The sequence below is a fragment of the Platalea leucorodia genome, assembly GCF_965183815.1.
Source record: "Platalea leucorodia genome assembly, chromosome: 9".
Lineage (NCBI taxonomy): Eukaryota > Metazoa > Chordata > Aves > Pelecaniformes > Threskiornithidae > Platalea > Platalea leucorodia.
Window position 1 is genome coordinate 10,957,613 of NC_138831.1, and position 27,748 is coordinate 10,985,360.

At 41.3% G+C, this 27,748-nt stretch overlaps 1 protein-coding gene across 4 annotated transcripts in view; it reads right to left on the bottom strand.

The window, feature by feature from the left end:
* FOXP1 (forkhead box P1) overlaps positions 1-27,748 on the bottom strand; it is a 389,382-nt gene that overhangs the window by 206,280 nt on the left and 155,354 nt on the right. For all 4 annotated transcript variants that reach the window (XM_082322181.1, XM_082322180.1, XM_082322178.1 and 1 more), the window contains one exon: positions 18,898-18,963. The gene's annotated coding sequence lies outside the window, so the exon portion shown is untranslated. The remainder of the gene's footprint in view (positions 1-18,897; positions 18,964-27,748) is intronic.

Sequence of the window (27,748 nt, forward strand, 5' to 3'; positions counted from 1 at the left end):
GTTTTGGTGACTGTTAAAGGGGGAAAAAAATATACACCTCCCAGATGTTTAATTCATAAGTTATACAAAACTGTCAGATCTATGGGTGTCAGAAGAGATATATTCATCATTTTTACAGCCTGATTTCTGTGGTTGGAGGTAACCCTATGTTTCTGCAAAGTCATACCCTCTTCCCACTCCTCTGCACCACACGGAAGCAGTGGCCGAGCCCACCGACATTAATGGTTCACAACAGAAGCCTTTTAGCAAGAAATCGCTGGAGACAAGTAGTACAAAATAATCACTAAAGACAAAACGTTAATAATAATCACAAAAGTCTACAGTGTTGATGGACATGTACAGAGGTGTACACCTATATGCATACACAGACAAAAAAAACTATTCAACCTTGGACATTTCAGAGAGGCTCCTTCATCTACAAAAGGTCTGATTCATGGAGAACAGACTCAGTGTTGAAGAAAACAGGATGCTTTGAGGAGGGCAGCTGTAAATATGCACTTGGCACCTACTCCTGGCCTTACTCTTTCCTTCCCAGCTACCATTATTTTAACGAATTTAGATCCACAGAAGATTCTGGGAAAGGAGGATGAAGGGAAATACAATGTGACAATAGGAAAAAAAAAAGTGTTCTTCAAAATCATTTCCCTTTTCGGTAGAAATTAAGTAGAAAACATATTTCGTTTTGCACTGGTTAGGGAAAGGACTGTCTTTTGATTTGTTTCCACAACAGCTGACAGTACACATTCTCTGCTTAGGGTACCCGAAATAATAATTAACACTCCTAAAACATTGTGTGCTACCATGACATACCAAAGGTTAAGCGTGGCTCTTGGCTGTACTGGCAGTAATTCCTTCTCAGGCGGTTTTAGTGCAGCTCCCCTGCCCTGTTTTCCTCTCAAACTACCCAAGGACCTGCTGGAGCTCCAGCACAGCACCCCATCAGCCTATGGGCCTTACTGGGATGGGGTAGGAGAAGAAACAAGAACCAGTCCTTCAGTTCAGTTTACACAGTTACATTCAAACTGGGTTTTTTTAATGTTTTTTTGGCGAATGAGCAGACATGGTATAAAACTATTTTTTGAAAACATCCTGTATTCAAGCTAAGACATCCAATGTTGCAAACATATTATCTGTGTTGCAGAGGGTAAAAGCTTCACCAGGGAATGGAACCAGACAAATACTTCTGGGTATTTTTACTGCAGTGTTTGGTGCAGTCTTTTAGAGGCAGGACAAAGACCCTTAGAAAAGCAGAACAAGATATTCCCTGTCAAACCTTTGCAAACCAAACCAAAGCAAACCCAACCAGCAGAATCTGCTATGAAGAACAAGGACTTTGCCCCAAATCCATCTATTGATTCTGGAATCTCAGCACCCGTAAGTTACGCACTCCAAAACTGCTCATCAGTTTTAAACGCCTTGGTTAAGGACGTGAAGGTCCGCCCTACGTACTCCAGCTGGGGCAGGGGACAGAATTAAAGAAGAAAAAACGAGGCAGGTCAGGGGGTGGCTGTGCAGCAGAACTAAAACCATTACAACAGCGATTGTCTTCCAAACCTGCTTTGAAACAATTATTACAGCACCTCATTAGCTCGCTCTTTAAAGCAAGTTGAACAAGAAAGGACATCAACTCCTGACAAAATTCCTGTCCACCATGAAGCCCTTGCAAGGTGGCTGGCTTGCAGGTGTCTCTCCAAATTCACAGAGCGTCACAAAACCCTTCAGAAAAAGGGGTGGGAGCAAGAAGATGGAGGTGCATTGCTCTCCTACACACACGTCTCTTGGCCCCAGGGACACAGAATCAGCACTGCAGCTCAGCTCTTCCATCTTTCTTGGCTCAGTCTAACGAGATGCCCTCCATATTCCCATCTGCCCTCGTTTTGCTCTTTGCCGAGGAAAACACAACCAGCCCAAAGCGTTGTTGGCTGCCGCAGGCACTGGCAGCTCTTTTAGCAAAAGGCAAATCCTTCATGTCCAGCATGTCCCCGAATGCACTGAACCGCATCCAGAGCGCCTGGCTACAGGTCCCAGCTCAGGCAGAGTGAAGGAGAAAAGAAAGTCATCAGCCTTGACTCTAAGCTCCTGTTTCAGTGCTTCAAGTCACTAGTGGTCAGCAAGGATGTGCCAGTGTGTTCAGCGGGAAAAAGCAGGAATAAAAAGCAGGAGTCAGGGCTGCGCGTCCTGCTATCCCAAGCGTGAGCCAGGATGCTCTCCCTGGCAGTGGGCTCCCAACAGGGCTCTGATGGCTGGTCACACCCGCTACTTCAAATCAACAAGCAAGCCAAAGTGAAAAATGGAAAGGACAAGGTGGATTTTAGATGAAAGCAAAATGTCCCTCCTCTCTGTCAGGTCTGAGGGGTAAAGGATGAAACAGGATGGAACTGGTTTTGGTTTAAAGCTGCAAAGGAATCGCAGGGAGAGAGCACTTACAGAGAAATGTATTCCCATGTAAACTTTTATGCGCCCATCCCTTGTAACTGGACATCAGGGAAGATGTTAATAAACATCAGAGTGAGAAAAACACAGTAAAAAAAAAAAAAAAATCAGACTACAAACCCATCTCTTCCAAGATGTTAGAAATAGCTCTGCAGCTATATATTGCAGGGAGCCAAGCACACTCAAATACAAGTTTGCATCTTAAACGTAAGCACACATACATATAAACAAGGTTTTGCAGATATTTGTTAGCTGTACCACAAGACTTTCCAGGGTCAGTGCTACAGCTTATGTTACAGTGCTTGTAATATAGCTGCAGATCAGCCCCCCAAGAAGGGGCCTTGGAAAGAAACTGAAATAGCGACAGTTTGCGTTGCTGGGGATATTTCTGAGACACAGTTGCTGTTTACTGTGTTTCTATTTCCAATCAAGCTGCAAAGTCCACCCATAAAACATGAGGAGGCATTTCTTTGGGTGTGGGACAGAGCAACACACACGCAAGGAGGACCAGCTCTTCAGCTGCTACGCCTCAGCAGAGCTCCACCAAAATACTCTTAGCCTGATCTACAGCAGAGTATTTGGCCCATGAAGAAGAAAACTACATTCAAAATCCCCAGTTACAAGGCTTCTCTTGGTATATATTTATGCACAAAGCTCGAATAATTTAATACCACGCCTCACTAATCATGTGAGTGCACAATTTTTGCAGGGGCAAACGGTTCTTGTGCATTTATATTGTGCACCTCTTGCTCCTGGCTTAGAAAAGGTGCCTCAGAAACTTACTGGCACTTGTAAAGATGGCATCTATCTATCTACGCCACATACAATCCAACGTGATTAATCGTAGGCTCCCTAGGAGAGATTAACCTACTCTACAAGGAGTCAAAACCAACTCGTAACGATGGCAAATCACAGCATATGGCCAATTGGACAACTTCATTCCACTTCAAAGGGAAATTAAGTAATACACTCTGGGGTATGTTCTCCTCTTGTTACACTCGCAAATCCCCATTAATGCTAATGATTGCACAAAGTGTAAGAAAAACGCTACAAACGCATAAAACAAAGCAAGATCGGTCAAGAATATGCAAAAGCATATACAAAGGGATCTAAAGAGCATTTAAATGTAACACAGCTTCCTTCTTTCTGCCTTTCTTTCCTTAAAAGCAAGAGGTGCGCAGGATTGCAAAAACATAATTTGCCAACAAATTTACAAACTACAGCTCATGAAAAACAGTGAAGCGGAGACCTGAAATTTAAGGCCAGTACAAGTTCATCATCTTAACTGGAGATCAGAAAACTGGCTCCTAAAGTATAAAAAGAACATCAAATTCCATTTTTTCCTAAGAAAACCATTTCCTACCAACTTTGAAAACAAGAATGCCTACAGTGATCTGATTGGACTCTGTGATGGTTTTGGCTCAGCTCCCTCACCCCTCCTCAGCTGGGTGGCTAAATGTGAGTCTAACCACGAGGTTCAGAGGCTTCTCTTCTTATTAACCTTCCACTTCATGCTTCCAGTTTTAGACAGGAGTAAAACCGCCTTTCAGAAATTTCACTTATTCTTAGTTACTTCCGAGGTGAGAGTTCACATTTCTATCTACATAAATGCTGCCAGACTACTGCGGAAAGACAATACTGAATTAATACGCTGGACAACACAGAATTAATATATTAGGGTTTGGCCTTTCTTTACTCTCCTTGGATTTTTTTTATTTATTTATTTTTTAGAACCATCACAAGAGCAGTTCAATGGCTCCAGAAGTCCCATAAACTCTTGCCCAAATTCGGACGCCTAGACACAAAATGAAATAGAGAGATGATCTCTCAGATGCAAGATTTGCAACGGCAACCTGCAACTATCCGTTGTGGTGGGGCAGCATCACGACTAATTAGTACCTTCGTTAAACACCCAGTGCCAAGACGATGCTGTCACCATGGCCCACCAACGCTTGCGTGCGAGTATGAAGTGAGATGGGGTGAGAACTGAAAGCGCCTTAACTCTCCTGAAAAACTGTCTCCTTCCAACCAGCTGCTTTTCCAAGCCACAGGACATTTTCCAGCGTGGTTACGAGCACCACCTCAGTCGGGGCCGTTCAAGATGAATCTTGTCTTTGAGCAAGCAAGAAAAATTCACAAGGGAAAAAATCAGATTTGGAAACTACACGTTCTGTAATCTCCTGCCACACAATTTGGCTTTCAGGCAAACTTCCAACCCTTTCAATAGCAAAAAAACAGACAAATACACTGTCTTCTACCATCTCCTGGTGTATTAAGACCAGAGTGCGATACAATACCACACACATTTAAAAAGCTGTGCAAGTGGAAGGGAGTAACGTACCCATGGACGGTGGTAGAGAAGACAGAAAACACACCACATGAAATAAAACGGAGCCAAAATAACCACTTCTGTTACAACAAATTTATCTTCTCGCGTTCCCCTACCGAATTCAGCATGGCTTTCCTGGCACAAGGAGCACCTGGGTGATCTGCAGGGGTGGTGCTAACCGAGGCGACTCTCAGCATCAGGAGAGCCTGGCTCATCCAGGCCTTGGCCATAGAAAGGGCACGAGACAAGGAGAGAAGAAACACCAGCAAAGCTGACCAGCAGCGCTGAGCGCTACGACACGCTCTCGGATACGACTGGGCTATTGCACTGCTCTTATCAGCAGACACAAGTTCAAGGTCAGCCTTGATGCACTTACTGAAAACTGACACTGCCTGCGTCCTGCAGTCAGCACGACTTCAAACCAAGGCTCCCAATTATTAGTAGTGATTTTGTTTATTATTGCCAGGCTTCAGGATAAACAAAAAAGGAGCCCCATTGTGCTCAGCATTGTACAAAAATGCTTAATTAGCCTCTTCATAGGTTGTTCCCTTGAGCTTCTTTTAAACAAGATATTTTCAAATATAAATAAATTCATATTTCAGAATTCCAGAAATCCGTTCCCTGAAATTTGTTTCCATAAACAATTAGCATAACTTTGCCTTTCAAAATTTCAGCTGTACACAAAACACTTAACTCTTTTGTTTGCTTTAAGAAAAATTTGTATTATAAAATCTTGGTCCTTGGGATGTAAATAGACTTTTGCCATTCATTTAAAGCCAGGATTTGAACTCAAATTTTCTCTGAACTATGTGAAAGTTGCAAAATAATTGTTTTTCTGTTGTTTCTCTCCTCTAACTGCAATATTTATATATCAACAATATATATCACAAATGTACAGGAATATTCACAAATTGGAAAAACAAATTAAGAGTTCAGTTTTAACTCAACACTACACAAATTGGTCTACGAAATTTGAAGCCATGCTAAGATCTCATGAGTTCAGCAAGATAATGAAAGCAGCGCATAGCTAGATAAGAGGAATACCAAGACTGTTAAAGCAGTGAAGGCAGGAAAACATGAACAAAAATTTTCAAAGGCAAGTAAAACCTCAGGTTTTTTCCACTTTCTCTGGAGGCACCTGGTCATGTACATTATTAGAGATGCCAAAGTAGTTGTACCACTGGTCCAGCCTCCCATACCAGCACTTGTATGCTGTTCTTAACACCTGCTAAATACAAAAGGTAAAAGGAAAAAGTGGCACGTGAGGAAAGAGGAAGGCAGCCCATCCTTCTGAGAGTCATTCACCCACAGTGTCATATTCCCCAACTTGTCAGCGGATGGATCCTGAGGACCAGACCATCACTTGAAAGCATTTTATGACCATTTTCAAATGCAAATACTTTCCGCTGAGTCTCCACCTCGCTCAGATTTGTACCAATAATTTAGAGGTCACCAGCTATTACATCCTATTATCTAACCCTTCAGACTCTGCTTTATTTCTTTTTACTGTTACTGTTCACTGATGTTTCCATTCACCTTTGAAGATGCCTGTTTAATTTAGCTGGATTTTTAGACCACACTTCGGATTACATTTCCCCCAAGCTTATTCTAGCAATTTCCTGCCAATAAATGATATTTGGATACCCCACAGAAACCCCACATCAAATATTGATTACTGTTATTTCCATTACCATAGGCTAAGTCAGTTAGGTCCTAAGAGCAAATTAAAGAGCTTGCTTCCATGTTCTGGTCCTTTAGAGGAAGGACACAACTATTCTCCCTAACAAGGAAGATGCTGACACAGAACCAAATAAACGCCCTAAAAATAGTTATTTCTCTGGCATGGTTAAATAAAGAAAATATAATAAACTACTTTACATGCAGAGGATAAAATCAATACAGTTCCCATTCAGGCAACAAAAATTATAGCATATTGCTTTACATATGTACATACTCCTCATTTAAGGTGGAGTTTCCACAATTCCCCTCTGAATACCCAGCTCTGCAGCATGCACCTCTCTATAGCACTCAACAATCTCTGCCTGACATTAGTACTAAACAATATTCATTAAGAGCATAACACTAAAGTGCAACATGTAAGTAAATCAAACTCTCAATGCTCTATTTTACAAATTTCATGGGCCACTGGGGATAATTAAAAGGGTAATTATACAAAGTTGGTGCAGTTTTGAGACTCAAATGACATTTTCTGCTTTAAAATACTGGTATTTTTCTACTCAGGCAGTCTTTTTGTACTTTTATGGTCAAGCAGCATAAACAAACAAGAACTGTTTTTTAAGGTATTTCAATTCCTTTTTCTCTCTCCCCCTTACACTGTTTTTCTTGATCAATACCATTCACTAGTTATTCCTAAAAGTCCTATATTAAGGCATCAAGAAAAACGAGGCCTTTTTTAAAAAAAAAGAAAAAAAATCACTGATCACTATAAAATGACACTGAGCCTCAAGCCTGGTTTAAACTATAGCTCTGAACAAAAATGGTATTGCTTTGGGTGTTTACAGCGCTGGAGTGCTGTTTGGTTTGTCACTGTGTTTAACCACTGCTCTAAAGCTAGCAAAGTACATTACTGGTAGTAACAGCTCATGAAAAATACAGCGAAGAAACTGCTAGTGGCAGAAGCATTTAACTTTCTTGTTAGCAGCCTCCCCCATGTGGCACTTTAGCACCAGCAAGTTGTTTATTATGTTCTGTGCCAGGCAAAACTGATTAAATGGGGCTCTTAAGAATCAAAGCGTTATAAATTCATGGAAATACAGCAAGCAATAAATTCCATGGAATTAAAAGCTTACTAGTGCTATTAGCATTTCAGGGTGTTTGCATTGTTAATAGTGATGTGCAAAAATGATGTTCCTATAAGACAAGGCAAACCAACAGAACGTATGCTTTAGCTGCCACATTTTTGCACAATGTCATGATTACTTGTGAATTTCCCCCCTCCCAAACTAAAATGCTCATTAATGTTTTAAAGAAAAATCTGAACCAAAGGTCTAGAGACCAAAGATTTACATCGCTAGTAAAAGAAAAGTATTATACACGAACCATAATGCCATTATGACTCTGTGAAAGAGCTGGAGATGGATACCCCAAAGCAGAGGTCTGCCCTGGCTTTCGGGAGGAGGGAGCGGGGTAAGGCAGGGTGACTTAGCTGACATTACGGGGACACATTACAACACAACAACTTGCCAACAATTTAATAGGTAAACTCGATGCATAGTAATTCGTAATACCAAAAAGAAAGGGCAAACTAGCCTGACCTGGTGGTCACTAAATCTGTCAACAGCTCTCCAAAGAGACATCTTTACTCCGGGTCGCTCTATCATCATTCCATGGGAATGACTGGTGGCAGCTGACTGACTTCTCCATCATTACTGCAGAGCTCCATGCAAAACACTCACACCAAGGTGGTATCAGGCCTTCCCTTGTGCCCATCTGTTTGCAGGTAGCTGATAACTTTGTAAAGGGAATTCCTTTCAAGCAGAAACTTCGTAAAGAAGCCGCTCTAGGTATGTGGCTGGGCAGGAGAGGAATGGGACACGCTTTCCAAAACTGCAGAAAAATCGGGCCTTGCAGAGTTTTCTTGTTGTGTTGTTTTGGAGGGGTTTTGGAACTTTTTTTTTTTTTTTTTTTTTTTTTTTTTTAAGAAAGGAACAATTTGTACCTTTCTGAGCTGCTTGAACACACAGCAGCGAGATAACCTAACCTGCAGTGTCCCTCTGGGGGGTGAGGGGCAAATCTGGCTCTCGTTGCAGACGGGAAAATCAAATCACAGACTTGTTGCCACAGTTAAGGTTTGACATAGGATAAAGAGCATATTCTGGATGGTACATCGTGCACAGCTGGCAATGTACAACGTCAAGAAAAAATACGAAAGCTTTGTCCAGAACAAACAGTACCCACGCCACGGAGTGAGTCAGCTGCAGAGGTAGGAAAGGAACCCCAAAACCTGACTCGTGCGCAAAGCACACGTTACCAGCAAAACCCCTCTCCCAAGATTGAGGGGGTTGACATTTTGTTTGCCTCGAGCAAAACAAAACAAAGCAGTAGGTTTTAAACTGCTCAGAGGCACATTGTCTTTTTGATGTATGCATGTCCCGGCAGTCACACATCTGCATCAGGAGAGAAATAGCCCAGGTTTTTTGGCAGTTTAGTCCTTTTCATCTGAAAGTTGAAAACACACTGCCATTGAACCTTTGCAGCTCCGGGTTCTGCATATAAAAAGCAGCTGCTGAATACATGCAGGGAGCGAGAGCTTTTTCTTAATGTTTGAACAGTTCCAAGTTCAAACCCATTAAAGTCCAGGTCACACCGGGATCATGTCACTATTAATGCATCCAGTTACATGCTGAGGGAAACCCAATATAAAACTATGATAAACTCTAGTTCTCCCGCAGATATATACTAAGGTCTTGCCCAGATGATGCCACGGATCGCTCTTCATGGGCGGTGACCAGATAGGATGGCAATGTCAGAGGACAAAATCTGAGAAAGTCTCTTTACAGTTGTTTTTAAAAAGAAGGTCTCCTCAAACGTCCACAAAGCTTGTTTGGACCTTTTTCTCCCCCTCCTCTTGGGGGAAGAGCTGCTTGTCCCACTGATGCTGTCTCCTGCACATCACAGGTTCCCACACAACCTCCTCCCACATCACCAGCAGCCCACCTCCCACTGCGCTTCACAAAGGCACTGGGGCCGAGTGTGATAAAGACCCCTAACTCCATGCTCCTCCTTTTGGGGGCAGACCCTCTCTGCAGATGGGCAAGGTCCCACTTGTTCTCAGAGGATGTCATGCCTGGCCAACTACCTGGTGCCCCAGGAATGACAGCAGCAGGGAAGCAGAAGACGTGGGACAGGCCAGCTACTGCCCTGGCCACACGTGGAGGTACCCTGTGGTCTACCCTCTGCAGATACCCAGTATCTCATAATACAGTTGAGAACAGCCCTACTCTTGCTAAGACGGAAGACAGAGACACAGGGGAGGAGACAAGTGGGGAACTGAGGGAATGTGGCCTTATGACGGTAGAGCGCACAGGGAGTGCTCAGGGCTTCCCCTTGCTGCATGCAACCAGCTGCTATGGTGGTGCCTGCAGAAAGCCACTGCTAGCTGAGAGAAGACAGCAGGAAACAGAGGAAAGGAGCTAGGAAAGCACAGATTTACAGTAAGGGACAAACAGCTTTTCTTAACATTGTATAAAAACCCAACATCTCAACAAAAACCTACCAACTGCCAATATTCCCAAGCAACGTACTGACCAGAAAGTCTGCTCCCTTATGACAGTCCATCAGATGTCCAGGTTGGACAGACCTATGCACATCTATCTACCCCTTTGAAGTAAGGAGTGGATAAGATTAGATGGGCTGGAGCAGAGGAGATGTCATGGCCCATGCTAAACACCTGTGGGACTGGAGACAACCCGACCCTGCAAGGCAGCAGTGAGATGCGTGGCAACGCACAAGACACCGCTGACAGTACCCACCATGTTTGCCGATTGCTGTGTATCACAAACCCTCTGCACCACACCAGCAATGGTCGGGGATCCCGAAGTGTCTAGTACTAATCCAACACCACCTGTGCTCTAGATAGCAGATCAAGAATGGATGTTTCTTCTGAATGGTGGTCTCCGACTCGCTGAGGGTGCTCAGACCCCTCATAACTAAAAGCCTTCCTGTCCAGTAGCTTCTGGCAGGGCAACTTCAAAGACAGGTTCCTCAAGCGGTGGAGCACTGGGATGCAGGTGATGTAGCACGGCACCACCACGCTGTCTCGTCCTGCCTGGCTGGGAATCACTGTAAGAGTTTAGCATGAGTTTCAAACACAGTCGGGTCTAGTAAAACCCAGCTATTTACCCAGCTCCTCTCTGAGCTTTCCATCCTAACTGTGCTGGGAAAGGAGGAAAAGGACTTTACTGGAATTTTTGACCTTATCAAGTATCTAGAAAATACTACGGCTGATCTGGATGTATTTCAAACCGAGTTAACCATGGCAGCTTACAGAGCGGTAATGCTCCAGCTGGCCTGCATATCATGAACATACGACACGCTAACTAAGCGAACTTTGAGAGACTTAGCGAGCACACACTATACACGTGGGATTTACACTATGCACATGTTGGGTTTGCACTATTCTTCATGCAATTTTCTGAAACTTATCACAGAGTTAATAAACTCCGAAAAAAAACTGTGAATGCTCTCAGAGATTCAAGATATATATTTTTTTTTAAAAGAATAACTTCAATATTAACACTCAAATTATCTAAAAAAAATACTGCTTCATGCACTCAAGTCTCATTGAGGAGAAATTTTCACAAGCCAAAGTCCGCATTTTTAAACTATATTCTTTCAGTTATTCAACTTTCAAAAGAAGGCCAGGCTCTCCTTTTAACTACATGAATACAAATCCAGATAATTCTTTCAGTTTTAAATAGTATTTTGTCTAATTAATATCTTTTTTTCCCCTCCAAAACATGTATTTATCTGCTGTGAAATCAAAGGCAGAAATGAATTGTTTTAAAGATAGCAGAGAGTAAATAACAAGTTTGGAACCTTGCAGCCTTGCCCTGGCAATTTGTCTCATATAATTGACTCAGCAGACATGCTTACAATTTCTTACAACTTTTACAAGACCTCCTGTGGGCTTATTTTAACATTCTCCAAAACTGAGCTCAGAGCTTTGAATGCTCTAAGCAAGCAGCACCAAAAGCAATCATCTCTCCCTCCTTAAAACGAAAGGAAACAAACAATAAAAGCACACATTTCTTTTCTCGCTGGACATCAGATCTTAAAGAAGAATAAAGAAGCCAAAGAATTTGCACTTCTTCGAAATAAATTTTCTGTTCTTTTCTAATAATAACATTTTAATCAATGGTCAATTTGCATTCTATAAAGCTTTAAAAGCAAAATTTTCCCAATAAAAATTATCTTTCCCAATTATTGCAATAAAATTTAAATGGAGAAGGATGACAGCAATAAAGCAAACAAACTGTAAAAATAGCTGCATGACATTTTTCCAATTAAAAAGGGGTTAAAAAAAATCCCCCTCCCCCCAAAAATAGGAAATGGTCCCGTTGCCTATATTATTGATTTATGCTGTTGTTGGCTTTTAAATGTAGCACTTTCTATTTCTAAGACCTTTACAGACAATTACTAATGTCACAACGGCGTACCACTGTTCCATTGGTGGAAGTGCCTCAGTAGCAGGAAATGCTGTGCCCTTCCACAGACGTTTCCTTCCATCAGTGGGATGCACTAACCCTTAACATGTCAGAGGATTAAATGAAACACTTGTATTACAACTAATATGGATAAACACAGGGGCAATCAAAAATAACAAAAAGGTTATGACAGGAGAAGAAAGTAGACCTATTACTCAAAAGATGCCAATTTATCTTTTTTTTTTTTTTTTAAAAAAAGGGGAGTAATAGTTCTATTTTTTCAAAACAAAATAGAAGAGATCATCATATTTCAACAAAAATCTATTTTGAAAAGCCATATTATAAACTACTGATATTAATGGTTTGCAATGGAAACAACGTCAGAATCTTAGTTACAAATGTCCAAATGTTTGTGTTACCCTACTAAAAAAATAAACAGCGAGCTCAGTCAGAAATGACCCTTTTGAGCAATTCAGCAGTATTACGCAAAACACACTGAAAAGTATATGGCCAGCAGAGGTGGGAGAGCCCCAAATTAAAATTCACAGATTGCACTGGGAGAAACACTTAGCAATTAAACATCTCAGAGGTGGCGTCTGAAGTTCCTGCTATTAGCAGCAGTGAAAAATGCTTTCAGATGTTGCAATGAGAAATACGGGCAGGCAATCAGGGCCAAAAAACTTTCTTTCCTTTTTTTTTAATGCCTTGGCTTTAGTACGAGCTACCAAATAAAAAGGGTAGCCTCCTGTAATGCCCACTGACATCACTGGTCTTGTAACACTGCCACTGTAAAATATGGTTGCTACCGCTATAGGACAATAACTTAAGTACGCCAGAAGTACAAGGCAACAGGCAGCGACCTTGGAGATGACCAAATAAAATATGAAATATGCAATAAGAATCTATTTCTGGTGTCATTTTCTCACACCTCTAGATTTTGTAACACAGGAGCACGCACTGCCTTTGTGACATGAGTTTTCTAAAGGCAGGTTTCAAGCCTGCAAATCTACAAGTGGTTCTTGCGCTTGTGTTGAGAAGCAGGCGTGGCTCTGAGATGCTAACAGACAGCAGTAATGTGTATAAAGCCCATCAGCCTATTTGCACCAGCAAGCAGCAATCACCATTGCATCCACTGGCTCAGCAGCATAACTTGCACAACGGCAAGTTTCAGCACAATTCTGAATTCAGAGTTATCTGCCTGCTTCAGAAGGAAACCTTGGAACTGGATCTTTCCATCACATTTGTTTTTGTGTTTGAGACTGAGCATGAGTTCAGGCTATCTGACCTGTAGCCCATGCCTGGCTTCTTGAGTAATGAGGACTGATGCCGTTCTTACCTATGTCATTCCCAATTCTCTCCTTGCCCAAGCTATGATAAAATGCAGCATGTCCTGACATATTATCCAGTTCGGTCTCGAAGAACCAGGCTGGAAATTGCATAGTCTGCACTGCATGGTGTATTATCAGCTGCTTGCTTGGTGTATCTGTAGCTAGGCCAAGTTATAAGATGAAGACAGCAATGTACCTGTTGAACACTGTCCATAGCAAAGCTACAATCAGCGTGAGAGAGGAGAGGCTGTTCACGGACCACTGATGGCACAAGAACAGGCTCCAACTTTCTGAACACAGCTTTTAAAGCACCCTTTCCCAAATGGCTCAGGATCACGAGTCCAACCAGCTTCAACAGCACTACCCATCACTGCAACAAAAAAAATCATCCCTCGCAGACACATCAGTGCCTAGCACGGGACGTCGAGTCTTCCTCTTGGGATGCACATAGCTTGAATTTCCTCACACACAGAAGGGCGGTGGGAGGAATTCAAACACCTGCCGTGGCAGGGATGCTGCAGCCCTGAGCTCCGCAATGGCACTTGCCAATACAGCCACTTTTGCATGAAACTCATTAGATGAGGAAGGCTGGGCCTCCCCTGATGACAGCTTAGTTTAATGGACCTCACAGGACTTTTTGGCAACTGGCGAACATCAGTGCACCCTTTATGGCTGCTTAATCTGCAGTTACAACCTTTACACGTTGGGCCATTTTCAATATATTTAACTGTGTTTCATCTGTAGGTATAGATTAGGCCAGTGGTTTCCAAATCTAGAGGTGCGCATGAACCACTCAGCCTCGTGCTTCATGTTCTTCACTGATTTGAAATGGATGACAGCACTTTGAACGCATGTTAAGCAATACAAATCAGCACTTGCATTTTACCGGGGATCCTATCAAGCATACCTAAGCTAATGGAAGAAACACTGCAGGATTATGCAAAATACTGGCCAAATCTTGCTCACTTTAGCAGTCTTCGTGAAGACCAGAAGGGTTTCGTCCAACAGCATCAGATAAGAGGATCAAAAACTGCTACTGACTATCTTAAAGCCGAGAAACGTATCTTTCTACCAATCCACTTGAAGATTTGTAATATATTAAGGAACATTAAGAAGAATAAGAAAAAGAAGAAAAGCTAAATGGGCCAAAAGAAAACAAAAGAAACATGTTCTCTTGAGATTGCTAATGCTGGCAGACAATAGTGCAGAAAGAACTCCTCTGACAGATCTTTGAAGTCTTCAATACAGCATGCTAGTGGTCCATGTTAATGAGATTTGCTCAGATACTCTTAAAATTATTCCAAAATGTCTTAATCTATTTTGTATATCTTCTTGACCCAATTGATTCAGAAAAGCCACAGCTTCACCCATCTCTGGACTAAACTTTTCATTCAAATAGGTAAGGTCTTCAAGCAGTGTGTGCTTCCAAAGGCCCACACACAACTTTTTTAGGGTTTACCCCAAAACATACAGGTAATACTGTAATTTCTATCACTACAGATCACAGAAACACTTAGCACCGCACTGTACCTTTCAATTTGAGTAACTCAAAGGTCTTAACAAGTAGGATATTACCACCTCTCCCAACAATCCAAAAGTAAGTAAATCCACTCCTAGATGTGGTCTGAGAGACACTAATCGCTCCAGCGACATGACTACCACCCCACCAGCAAGCGAGCAGCAGGTATCAGTGGGGGTCTCCCAGATCCCTGCTTCCTGCTGGGGGTGATAAAAGCACTCAAGTAAAATGCTTCTAGTATGGCTCTATGTAATTTGGGCCTGTTGCAGAGAAAATATTGGAGAAAATGTCCAAGAACCAGGTCGTCTGCTCCATTACAGACTTTCTTATGAATGCACCCAATTCACAGGACCCACATTCAGAAGTCGCTGCACACCACATCTTCTAGGAATGATGGCTATTTCTGCTTTAGGACCATTAGGTCAAAAGCAAGAAAAGTCAAGGTGCCAAACTCAGTAAGGAAAACATCACCCTACTAACCTCCCGCTGCCTGACATGCAAGCATCACTGCAACCCAGCCGGTACAGAAAACAGGAGTAAGGATCTCACCAGCACATCTTCTGGAAAGTCACGAGCAAGGAAGAGTGCTGGGGAGAAACTGCACACACCGTTGAGCCCTTCATAAACAGAAACTTCTCTGAAAAAGTTTATTTCAGGGCTTTGACTTTTCCCTGGAGCTCCTCCTGCTATGGCCAGCAAAGACGTGGCACAGCGACATGCCAACCCCATTTGAGAGGTATGCCTCTTCCTGATGAAACAAAGTGGTGGGACTACCGGGAAAAAAAATGATTTTTTTTTTTTTTGTCCCAGAACCACTTTGTTTTCCACACAGACAGACTGCACAATCCATTTTTTGTACTGAGCTTAAGGAAAAAAAAAAAAGTCCTTCTGACCTTTCTCCTGGCTTGAAGGGAAAGGAGGAGAAAATATACATATATAAAATGTTAAAGCTCAAACCCACAGATTTATCTGTTGATCATCTCATTCGGTTCTGAGTTACAGCAGGCAGCTTCTGTTTTATTATCAATATTTAATCAGCATTTAACTCTGACAAGCATTAGGATTTGAAATTTTAAACTAAGTGCAACTTTGCTAAATCCTTTGTGTTGATTTTTTCCCGTCTTCTAAAGGATTCTATCTTTGCTATCTTAAAAGTCTGCATGTGTCTTTTGTTATCAATAATGTACAACTTTAGTAGCATGTTTTGTACTTTTCAATTTTTCAGCATGCAAGCTATCCCTGATTTACAATGCTCACTGAATGGTGTTTGATTATTGAAAATGCTTTTACATACATTTAAACAAATGACTGCTCCTGGAAAACTAACACTATTGTCCATAATTCTGTAAAAATACATTTCCCCTCCCTTCTCCCCAAATCAAACATTTCAATTCAAATTCTTACTTTGAGGAAAAACTGGCATATCATTAGGCATTATGCCTAACAGTGCTAAATAAAGGAGAATGTAAACATCTTAATTCTGAAGGTTTAACCATCAAAGGCCCTTGCTGCATCTATTCTGTTATTTGCGCCTGTGTTCAGAGCTCTTTGGAGCTCACAGAAAAGAAGAAAGCAAACAAAACACGCAGTATAAAAATCTATTTTACCAGCTCTGTCCTGTATCCCACTCCGCATGCCCGAGGCCAGGCTCGCACGCAGTGCTGGGACGCCCGGGGCCACGCGGCTGCTCCTCAAGGAGTACAGAGTCCTGCTCTGTAACCGCACTGAGCGGCTTAACCGCTAACTCAGAAGATGGGATTTCACCTGAAATTAAGCTATCAAGCAATTGAGCTCAAACTCAATCAACCAAACCCTTAACCTTCCCTGTTTCAGTGGCACTGCTCTAATTAGGACTCTATCACTATTTCCATTACTATCTCCTATTCTCATGGTTTATTATCTTGGCAGTTTCAATTCTCACCCAGTTGAAATTTGACATCCAGTTTCTTGGACCACATATCATTCACTATGGCTTTATTTTATTAAATATGTTCCAAGATTATGGACCGATCCTGCAGCAAATAGGTTTTCACGGAAAATGGCACACCTCACTGCAGTGGAAGCAGGACAGAGCCAAACCTCCTCGAAGAAACAAGTCCTAACATTAAAGGACACACAGAACAACTTATTTTTCATCAAGTTGTGGATTTTGTTGTGCAGTTTGAAAACACATGCTTGAACACGCATCCCACATGCATACGCCATAGCTGATCCATGGTGTTTTCTCCAGTCCTCAGGGTCTTCCCACTGAGCCTGGATCATCTTCTAGGAGACAGAGTTTGGCTGAACCCTACATACCACCTCTGCCCAGAGGTGCGCGGTGAGACTCGATAACCTGTGATACTCAGGAGGTCAGACTGAAAGATCTAATGGTCTTTTACAGTGATGTATTCTACGAATCACCCAAACTGCTTCCTGCTGAAAGATGCATGCCAGAGGGTATGTCTGGCATATGTGGTGTCCTGATGGTAGCAATACAAAATACGTCTGCTTTTGGAGACATGGCATACAAACTTCAGGATAGTCTAAAGGTAGTGTTTTGCATTTATCACAATCAAAATTCCTAATTTTCCTGGGTCATATAGCATCGTGGCCACGTGTGAACCATGGCTCCACAAGAATCCCATATATTCTGAGGCCCTCTGATGCACCTGGGACTTAAAATTTTTCCCCTTCTTCACAAAAACTCAAAGAGGGAACACCACTGCAAGGCAAGGAACCACCATCTTCTTAAACTGCAGGATCTGCTACTTCTTCAATAGCTGAAATGCATTTAATACCTCATGGGCTCCACCATAAAAAAAAAAAAAAAAAAAATCAGTAATATTCAAATCTTGGAGAGAGGCATATATCATACAGCTGACATACACCATCAGCATGGCCAGGGATTGCAATATTCACTTGAACTTCATGAATTTCATCCTCACTAAATAGATATTTTTGGCAACAAAGAATTGAAAAAAAAATACATCGTCCTCAGATCTATTTTAATTTAAAACAGAAGAGAACAGGGACATTTTTTTCCCCTTGAAGTACATTTTAATAAAATTAAAAATAAAAATAGCTCTAATTCACTTTGATGCATTTAGTCATTCTGTAAAATTCTAAGTTTAAAATGAAATCACCATTTTATATTCAAACAAGGTCAAGAGAACAGCACTAACGAGCACTGACATCACAGCGAACAGCAGCCACTGCTCCACGCTTACATCAGTGTTGCTTGTTGCTATGGTGCTTAACCGACTATTAATTTCTGAAAGAAGGTGATTATAAAGCAGCCATATGAACCTCAGTCAGATGACACCCTTCAGTACCAAACACTGATCTGTGTTACTCTTCTCTTCTGCAAGTTAATTTTGTGAATCACCACTTTTGTGATGTTAATATTCCTTTCCAACTTGAAACTTTGGACCAGAAGAAAGGCAAGGAGTTAATTTAGAAGCAAGGGACTTTCATGTTGCTTTAAATAAAAATCATTTTGCAGAGAGTGATATTTCTTTCCTTTTTGCTACGCTCCAAAAGACTAAAAAGCATGTGTTTTAATTTTTGCAGTGATAATCAGCGATCAAATTAACAGTTAAATTCTGCTCTCCTACTCTGCTCAATGTGCTGCTCTAAATCCAGGAGTGTCTCAGCCTGGGACAAAGCAGCATTGAAGCCGACTTGACCATTCCCCAGGGATTTGCCCCGGTAAGGGGACCTTGCTGCAGGGCTCTGCCACTGTAGCTCCCAGCCCAGCACCCATCGATGCTGGGCCATGGACTTGGCCATGCAGCCACCAAGATCAGCCAGAGCAGGGTCTTCCCATTCGCACACAGGCTATGTCCAGTTACCAAACAGCCTTCTCAGAACATGGCTGAAAGCCAAAAAGTGCATCTTCGTGGCCTTGCTCTTAAAAATGCAACTGGGCACCTAAACCATTGGCTTCCCAGGCAAAACACAGGTTTAAGGCACAGCAGTGGCTCCAAAAGCTTAGCTCCAAGCCCAACGCTGCAATCTTTATCCATATTACCAGAAGAGCCTTTACTCGTGCAACTAAGGCACACTCCTGGGGTTTGCAGGATCAGATCCTTCCTTCAGACATGCTTCAGAAACTGCGTGCAAAATATTATTTGTGTTTACCTTCTTCAGTTGCTCCTGTAAAGCAATCTTCAGTTACAGCCACCCAAAAAGGTCACTCTTCTTACCCTGCAGAGAAAGAAGGTAACACACGTGACTGCTGGGTCAGTGTCAACAACACCACCCAAAGCATTTTCATTGGCACCACATTTGCAAGTACAAACATAAATAAAGCAACAAATGAATCTAATCATGGTTAATGGTGAATGACTTTCAGAGAGAGTTAATAAAAACAATCAAGTCACAGGACTGCTGCTTATCAGTACCAGCCAGCGTGAGGCTCTTCAGTTCAGCAGGAACAACTTGGTCTTTGGGAGGGGGGGAAAAAAAGGAAAGAAAAAACCCATGGAGATGAGACTTCTTTGTTCTCTAGCATAAACTTTCTTAATCTTGATGTCTATCAATCTATTTTCAGTTTGAATAATAGATGAGTTCAGTCCTTTGTTTCAGAAATCTGACTGTTGTCTGAATGGGTTCTCCTTACTTAAGGCATTTTAAGACCATTTGTAACCACTGCTATTTTAGCTTCTGGATCCTTTCTTTTTTCTCCTCCTTTTCCATAGAGACACAGTCCTAGATGAGATTTTAAAACTAGCTGCACCTTCCTAATTCAAAAAGTTGTTTACTGTCTTGGGATATCTTCTCGTTAAGTATTACCAAGAGCACACCAAGTATGCCAAGGTAGGAAGAGCAGTGGGTATTAAAAAGAGAAATAATTAAAGTGTATCTTTATAAAAAGTAGGAGAGAGAAAACAGCACGTGTAGGGTTTTTTTTACCCTGTATATTACTGCATCTTGTGTACTCTCTCTTATGCAAAAGAGTATGTAATCTTTTAAGAAACATGACAATCTGCCACTTTCTGTTCATGTAATTGGGATCAACATATGGTACAAGAGAAAAGAAAAACATTTGTTTATTAATTTAGATCAAGTTACTAACTCAAACCACTAACAGCATTCAGAATTAATTCCCCATCAATTGACCAAATACCTTAATAGAGTAAAATTATAACATAATTTCACTGAAATGTTGATCTTCTGCTGCAGGAGTGCAGAATAATATGCAATAAAGACAAAGAAATATGCAATAGTTTGGTGACACAGATGACATCATATGAAACGGAAAGTCAGCGACCTGTGGATGTGTAAGATAGAGCTACGTGAAACTCCATTTCATAAAATTCACAGAGGGATGTGAAGTTTTGGGGGTGTTCATGAAACTCATCAAATGGTAAGTTATGCTATTTACATCAGTAGGTAAAGCTTTTTACTGAAGCAGTAAAATACCAACCTCTGGGAAAATTCAGAATCTTCATTAAGTTCTTTCAAAAGAAAATGTACTCATTTGCCATTTATTTTGGAAGGAAAAACGTTTTCACAATGAGAATGAGGCATTACTTCTTTACCATTGAAATCCGATCATTTTTACCCAGAAAAAAAAGGTTACCTTGAGATAAAATGAATATTGCTTTTATCTGTTGCTCACTGGCATTTTATTTTTTTTTTATTTTTTATTTTTTATGTTTCGAGTGAGAAGCTTTTCACAGTTCTTGTAATGCGGTACCGGAAGATCAGGGGCCAAAATTTGTACGTGTTTGCTGTACAGGAAGCCCTGCGTACTTTGCTGGGCGACATGTATAAGACATTCCTGATTCTGCACTGTGAAGGACATAACACTACTCCATCATAATAGGTCAGGTCTCACCTTCCTGAGAGTATGTAAAACAATACATCTTTATGTAAAATACATGACCTCTGACATGCGATGTGCTCTTAGATTAGCAACAATAAAGGCTTTTATCCTGCTTTGCTGTGGGGGTTATCTTGGATTTGACACTTTAAACCTCTTTTCATATTTATCTGGTTTATAAATTTTCTGGGTATTTGGCAGTCAGATCCTTATTTTGGCAGTATTTTGCAAGCAGACTTCATTTCTACCCTGAGTCTTCATGATAGCAAATGAACCATCTTAAAATGTACTTTTTAAGGAAACTGCTGAAAATTACACGTTTGCATAAAATGTGCATACAATATCTCTTTCAGCAGTGCTGTAAGAGGCAGGTAACATTTTCTAAACACATTTATCATACGTGAACTGAACACACTCCAAGGACACCCAGTAACACTGGCCCACCATTAGCTGGTAGGAGACCAATGTGGTCTACCGAGGGCAACACACATGGAGAGCTGAGGACTTCAGCTCTTCTCACAAATTACTCCCCGACTGAAAGCTGGACTTCTTTCATTTCTGGTTATCTACGTCTTGCTATATGCTACCTGGCTTTCAAAAATTTGGATAATGTACCATTCAAGTTAAAATGAGCAGCAGAGACAGCTGTTCCCACCTGTGAAAATTTCTCATTAATAGTCAAAAAGTTGAGTATCTCAAAACGTAGAAACACAAATACAGACTTTCCTCCTGAAAATGTTTATATGGGTGAGTGAATTGATGTAGGCAACACACATTCCTTCCATCATGCTGTCTTTAACATAAACACAAAGTACCATCAACACTGTAAGTGTGCATGTGGAGCAAACAAAGAAAAAAATCCCATCCTACCAAAGCAAGACACTTCACACTACACTCATATTTTCCCCCAAGGAGATGATTAAAATAGAAAACCAAACCACAAACAAAAATCCACTTTGTGAGCAGCAGTGGTCCTGCTGTCTCACGAGTGCAGGAAAGGTCTCCAAGCGCCTGCGACACCGTCCCCTCGGCTCAACTGGCATCCCACGCAGGGAACAGGCCATGCAAAACTACATGCCCTGCTCAGATTTTACCAGATATTCCTGAAAACTGCGTTTACTCGCTGAGTGCCTCAGTTTACCTATCAGCGAGGTGGGTAAACGCTTTTCTAATACATTTTTAAATCCTTGAATACAAAGTCACTTTTTAAAATACCTGTTTTCAGCAGGATTTTGGAACGACAACTAATAATAAGCCTAAAGAGATGAGCCAGTGCCATAACCCTTTCAGTTGACTTTAACAGAAAGCCCCCCTGTTGCTCCAGATCAGGTCCTACCTATTTACCTGGCACCAAGGGACCAGGCAAAAAGATCAGATGCTTTGCCATTATACCTGCTGTCGGGTCGGGCCTTGTAACTCTCTTGATCCCACAACGCTTATTTGATTTAGTGTTCTCCTCCTTCAAGGCAGGGAGGTCATTTCTGGAAGGCTGCAGGATGGAGTCCTAACTCCAAGTGATTACTGCAAAGCCAAATTTTACTAATAATATAAAGAATATGCAGAAATAGAGAGCATTGCAGAATGAAATTCTACTTAAAACAGCATCATCTGTATTAATATCTAAATAAGAACAGCATTGGGTATAGCCAAAAATAGATTAAGAAAGACCTTGATCCCACACAAACTGGCTGTGAGTAATTTTACACAGGAAAGTAGCACACCAGTTGAGCTGCTCCCCTGCTTAGAATTATACATGTACTTTTTTTTTTGGCAGTGTCCCGGCCTTGAGAAGCCTACAATTCATTATTGGAAACCTAAAGTAGCAAGGGAATCTCCCTTCACTACCTAGAAAGCACACCTTTCATTAAAAAAAAAAAAAAAAAAAGAAAAAAACCCACACACAATAGCACAACAAAAAACTGTTTCTAAAACTTGATTTCAATTCATTTTCTCTTATATAAGACCAGCTGAAATATATTATAATGCATCTGATTAAAATATTTACTACAAGGCTTCCTGAAAGCTTTAAAATATCAAAACCTGATCATCAAAATATGCAGTTCCGTGCAGTAATGTCTTCTCAATAAAGTGAACCGTAACCATCTAATACAGCTGTTTCTTTCCGTTCAAAACTCCCTGAGTCACATTCAATGGCACACAGGCTGAAATATCTCCTACTATTTTCATAATTATTATTTTCTTGTCCTATGTAGGAATAGATGCAGCCAATGATTTTGTCGGGGGGGGGGGGGGGGGGGGGGGGGGGCAACAAAATGTTTTTCACTTGGTATTTTGCTAATCCTGAAAACAGAGGATGCACACTAATCGTGAAGGGCAACATCTGGTACCAGGCATGCTTGTGGGCCCAATCCCACATGCAGGTTACTTTTCTCACCCAGTGCACTCGGTTGAGTTACTAACACACACAAATTATATGTAGAATTGCTTTCAGGATGGTCAGTAGTCATCTCTTCAGTTGTGTTGTACCTATTTTTTTTTTTTTTAAGAGGTATCCAGCAACCTAAAAAAAAATATATTAAACTATTTTAAATAATCTGAGGGAGAAATATTTTTTCTGACCATTGTCAAGGTGGCTACTTTTTCTTGTGCAGCATATATAAAATCTCAGGAGGCACGGTACAGGACATTTTCTATACCGGGAGTCATTATCACCTCCTCAGAAAGTGAAACGCAGGTGAACAGTAAAACTGCGAGAGACTAAGTGCACTTCTTCCACCTCGCTTTGAAAAGGGGGAAATGGATTTGGTACAGGCCAAAACACAGGGATATTAATGCTCGCTACCTTGCTGCTTCTTAGTGGAAGGAGGGAGCAAATCATACTGCATTTTCATTTTCAGTCATTAGCAGGCTGTTCAGAATCTCTGGCTGGTGCTTATTATTTATTCTAAACAGAAATAAAATAAAATAAAAATAAATAACAGGACGAGGACAAACTATGCACAGCACATTTTCTCTTTCAAAATAATATTACCTTTCAAGTCCACCGTAACCTTGGAAAAGAATTACTCGATGTAAGCCAATGCTACGAAACTAATCACAATCCATTCCTCCCCCGCTTTTTAATAGCTCTTATAGGAAATATGGGTACAGTTAATAGACAAGTTAAGAACAGCTCGCTTCCAATACAGAATTTGAACTGCGACTGTAAGTCTTGCATCTTTTAATGATGGATCGGTTATTTGCCTCACACGAATTACTTTGCATAACAGAGCTGGCCCTCACTGAATTCATCAGAGGTGAAGACCATACCAGGCTCCCAGCGAGTATCAAACCTGTCAAATGCCCAATCAAAGGATGAGAGGCCATCTCACTGACGCTGAGAGCCAGGAGATCAAACGCTGCCGCCTGTTTTATACTCGCCAGATCTTCCCGTTTCTTAAAATAGCTCTCCGTGCCTCAATGCCAGCCTTAACCATTTTATGTCTGTGTTACCACTCTCATTTTGAAACTTGACCTCACCTAATTAAAGTAATGAGAGGGAATATCCCTTCCCCGAGCACCGCGGAGCAACCGCCGTAGGTGTCGGGCTCACGGGAGCGCTCGCTGGCATCTCCGCCAAGCCAAAACCACCAGACCCGTTACTTTCCAGGACTCCTACGCCACTCGCGTGGGTCTGCCTGGCACGGCGAGGTCCTCGGGAAAGGCTGGCGGTTCTCCCACGGCTGGCGAACGCCAATTTCCACCGCCCCCCCGCCGTGACCCGTCGGCTGCTCCGGCTCCTTCACCTCGAGTCAGGGCGGCCCTGGCAGCTCCCCCGCCCCGCCGCCTTCCCGCCCTCGGCCCCCGCCGCCGCCCCTCACCGGCGGCCCGCACTCCTCTCCCTTACCTGACAAGCAAGTGATACTCGTGGTCATGGTCATGTGAAAATATTTTCGAGGTATCCTTTAACAGCCTTTAAATATTGAAGCCTAAAAACAATATTTGCTGTTTTACCTTTGAAGCTTTAACAAAAGCTTTGTTTTAGCATTTACCTCGGTGTGCAATAAGAGTTAATAATCAAATCCGTCCCAACCCCCACAAATGTTAAACAAAAAGATAAAAGAAATGCAAATAGCTATTGTCATGGAAAGTTAAAGTACCTGTCTGTATTTTTAAGTGAAAACTATTATCTCTATCAATCAAAATTTAAGAATACAATAGCACTAATCACACAAGGTGCTTTGACTGAGGTACTTTTCCTCATAAAAAGTTTTTTTTTTTTTTAACTGGTGCATAAAAGTAATACACTTACAATTAGATATGGTATTTGTAATTTTGTTATTAAAAACCCTCAGCAGTCTTATTGTTAATAAATGCCTCTGAGTCTGTAGGCTGATTTGTACCCAAGAAGACCAAAGTCCCTACATATTTTAATAAGGTTGATGAAATTTTATTCAGATTCTCACACTTTCCAACATGTGGTGGAACAGCACACTCTTCTGTTTGAGAGGAGTTACTCAAACGAAGGAAATAGTTAATTGGTAACCAAAACTACTACTTCTGGCCTCGCTGCACATTTTCCACATTTCTCCAAATGCTGTCTGTACTACAACCGTCTGCTTTGAAGATGTGCCCTTTGTCATCTTTTCTTTAATTTTTGATACCAATTCCCTCTCGTTGGACTCTGAGGTTCTCCTACTACAGCGTACATTACATATACGGTATATACATTGTGCAGGCACACCGCACCGATTTTCTCAAAAGTCATTTTTAAAACTAATTTGTCCAGACTGAATCAGAAACCGAGCTGCACAGTTAATAAGTGCAAGAGCAAGCCACAGTAATTACGCCTATACTAAAAGAAAGAGCCCGAGATTAAAATACCTATAAGTAAATAGTTAAGCCAGGATGCCATTATGCAAACTCCGCTCTCAGGGAGGGATGTCTCCCACACTGAGGAGCAATAGGACTGTCATTTTTTCCCCCTGCAATATCAGGTTTCCTACTCTACAGTTCTGGTACTCTGCATCATGGCTAACATCTCTAGTGTGCTATTAATATCAATGAAGAGACGATTCAATTTCCACATAAGAAAAACCTTCCTATTACAGCGCAGACATTCTAGTGAGGACCCTTGCTAAGGAAACAATAAAGACCAGAGGGGTGGGGGGGGTCCCCCCCTTCCTTTCTTTTTTTTTTTTTTGCTGCTGCTTTTGCAGTTCTGCGTTGCACACTGTTTGAAAGCTTTTAGCTAACAATGGAAGCCTTATCTTCAGGATAGTTACAAAACAGGATTTGTTAGTACAAAGAATAACAACACCGAACTCATTCTACCCCCCCCCCCCGCAAATACCTGCCTATTGCAATACAGCATGCAGTACTTTATTCAGAAGTATATTCCAGAAACACCTGTATTCTTGATCTAATTCCCTGCATCAAACTCCCTCAGCAGACCAGGTTTGCTTAAAGAGGTTTGGACAATTAAAAACAAACAAACATTTTGTGCATTTATAAAATGGAACAGAAACAAAAGTACCTTATTCTACCGGAGTGCAAACTTACCCATTAATGAGGAAGAAAAAGGCTGAGAGCTGTACAGTAATTCCCAACCAACTGCAGAAAAGTTGAGAGTTTGAAAACACTAAAGCACTTTTGACTATCCAGCCTTTCTGTGCTTCAACACTGGCTGCAGTGTAAGGAAGGACTGAAGGTATGTGGTCTAAACACAACAAAAGCCACTGCCTTACTCTAGATTAAATATGCAGGAAGAGGCCCCTTTGCATAAACACAAACACTCAGCAAATGAGTAACTGGCTCAAATCAGACGCCTGCTGTGCATTCTACCTGTCCTGATCTCTGACAAGCTACACAGCTTGTTTAAGGGGATAGGAGCTACAAAATCAAATCAAATCATAGCGCTAAACGCTTTGCTCGTATAATAGTAAATAACAACAGCACCAACAACTCAATGCCAAACGTTCATTTCTAATCTAAGCATTGCTCTGGCAAAGAGCTTGAATCATCTACTATGCCCGCTTTGGCTCAGCCACCCATCTCGCCAGAGCAGAAGAAACACAACCAAACACCACCTGTAAAATTCATTTTCATTAACTGTACTGAAACCAAATACATTCCTGGCCTGGTCTTTTCTTGACAAGGATTTAAAATTAATATAGAGACTTCTGGTTGAGTTGACAGACTAAATCTGAATTTGCTTGTACTGCCCCTGTTTTGTTTACTATATAAAAGACATTCCACATGCAGACCTATTGTAACTGTTCTGAATCACTACGTAATGCACACCTATTTACTAGTTTATTTGGGGAAAAGGAAGACATTTCTGAAGTTTCCCTTAAAAACATTATTTTCAAAATATTACTCTCATAAAACAACCCTTCCAAACTATATTTACTTCAAAAAACAACTGAATTAAAGACTGTGATAACCACCAAGCACCTCTAAGCATTTATTATTATAATTGAATATACATAATTATATACTGTGATTTACTCTTGCTTCTACAGAAATAAATTATTTTTCAGTCTCGTTTATCCTCCCATACCAGAAATAGAATGAAGCAGCACAATTTTAAAGCAATTGGAATTCACCAGTGTCCCTTCCTAACTTAAGGAGTCAAATCACATTGACCTCTTATTGTGAGTCCTAGCTACATGTTGGTTTTGCTAATTTAATTATTTTTTAATAACTTGCAGTATTAAATGATTGCCATTGAAACACAAACAAGATTATACTCCTCTGCCTTACTCTCCTGTGCTCCAGACTACAGGGTAACGTGGACGACACGACTGCGTCCGGCACCGAAATTTCATTCTGAAAAAGCACTTACACGCAGGCAGGCACAGGAAGATTTGGGCTTTAAAAGATGCAACGCACATTTACTGGTTCTCCAGCATATGCCACAGATTATTTCAAAGGATACTGGATATAATTCACAGTGTTTATGCGGATCAAGCGTGTTCAGTTCCACTGAGCACCCTGTACAGTATGGAGGGAGTTTTTACTTCTCCTTGGATAAACTCACCATGTTAAAGCACGGCAAAATTGCTAACGTGAGCTAGTCCAGCCTAACAGGATAAAAATCCTCCACAAAAGAATCCTGCAAGAAATTTTAGAGCCCCTGTATCATTCACTATTTTTGCATTGAAATGACCTTCCAAAATAAGGTGTCAGATAATGCGGTTCACACAGATGATAGTGATCTAA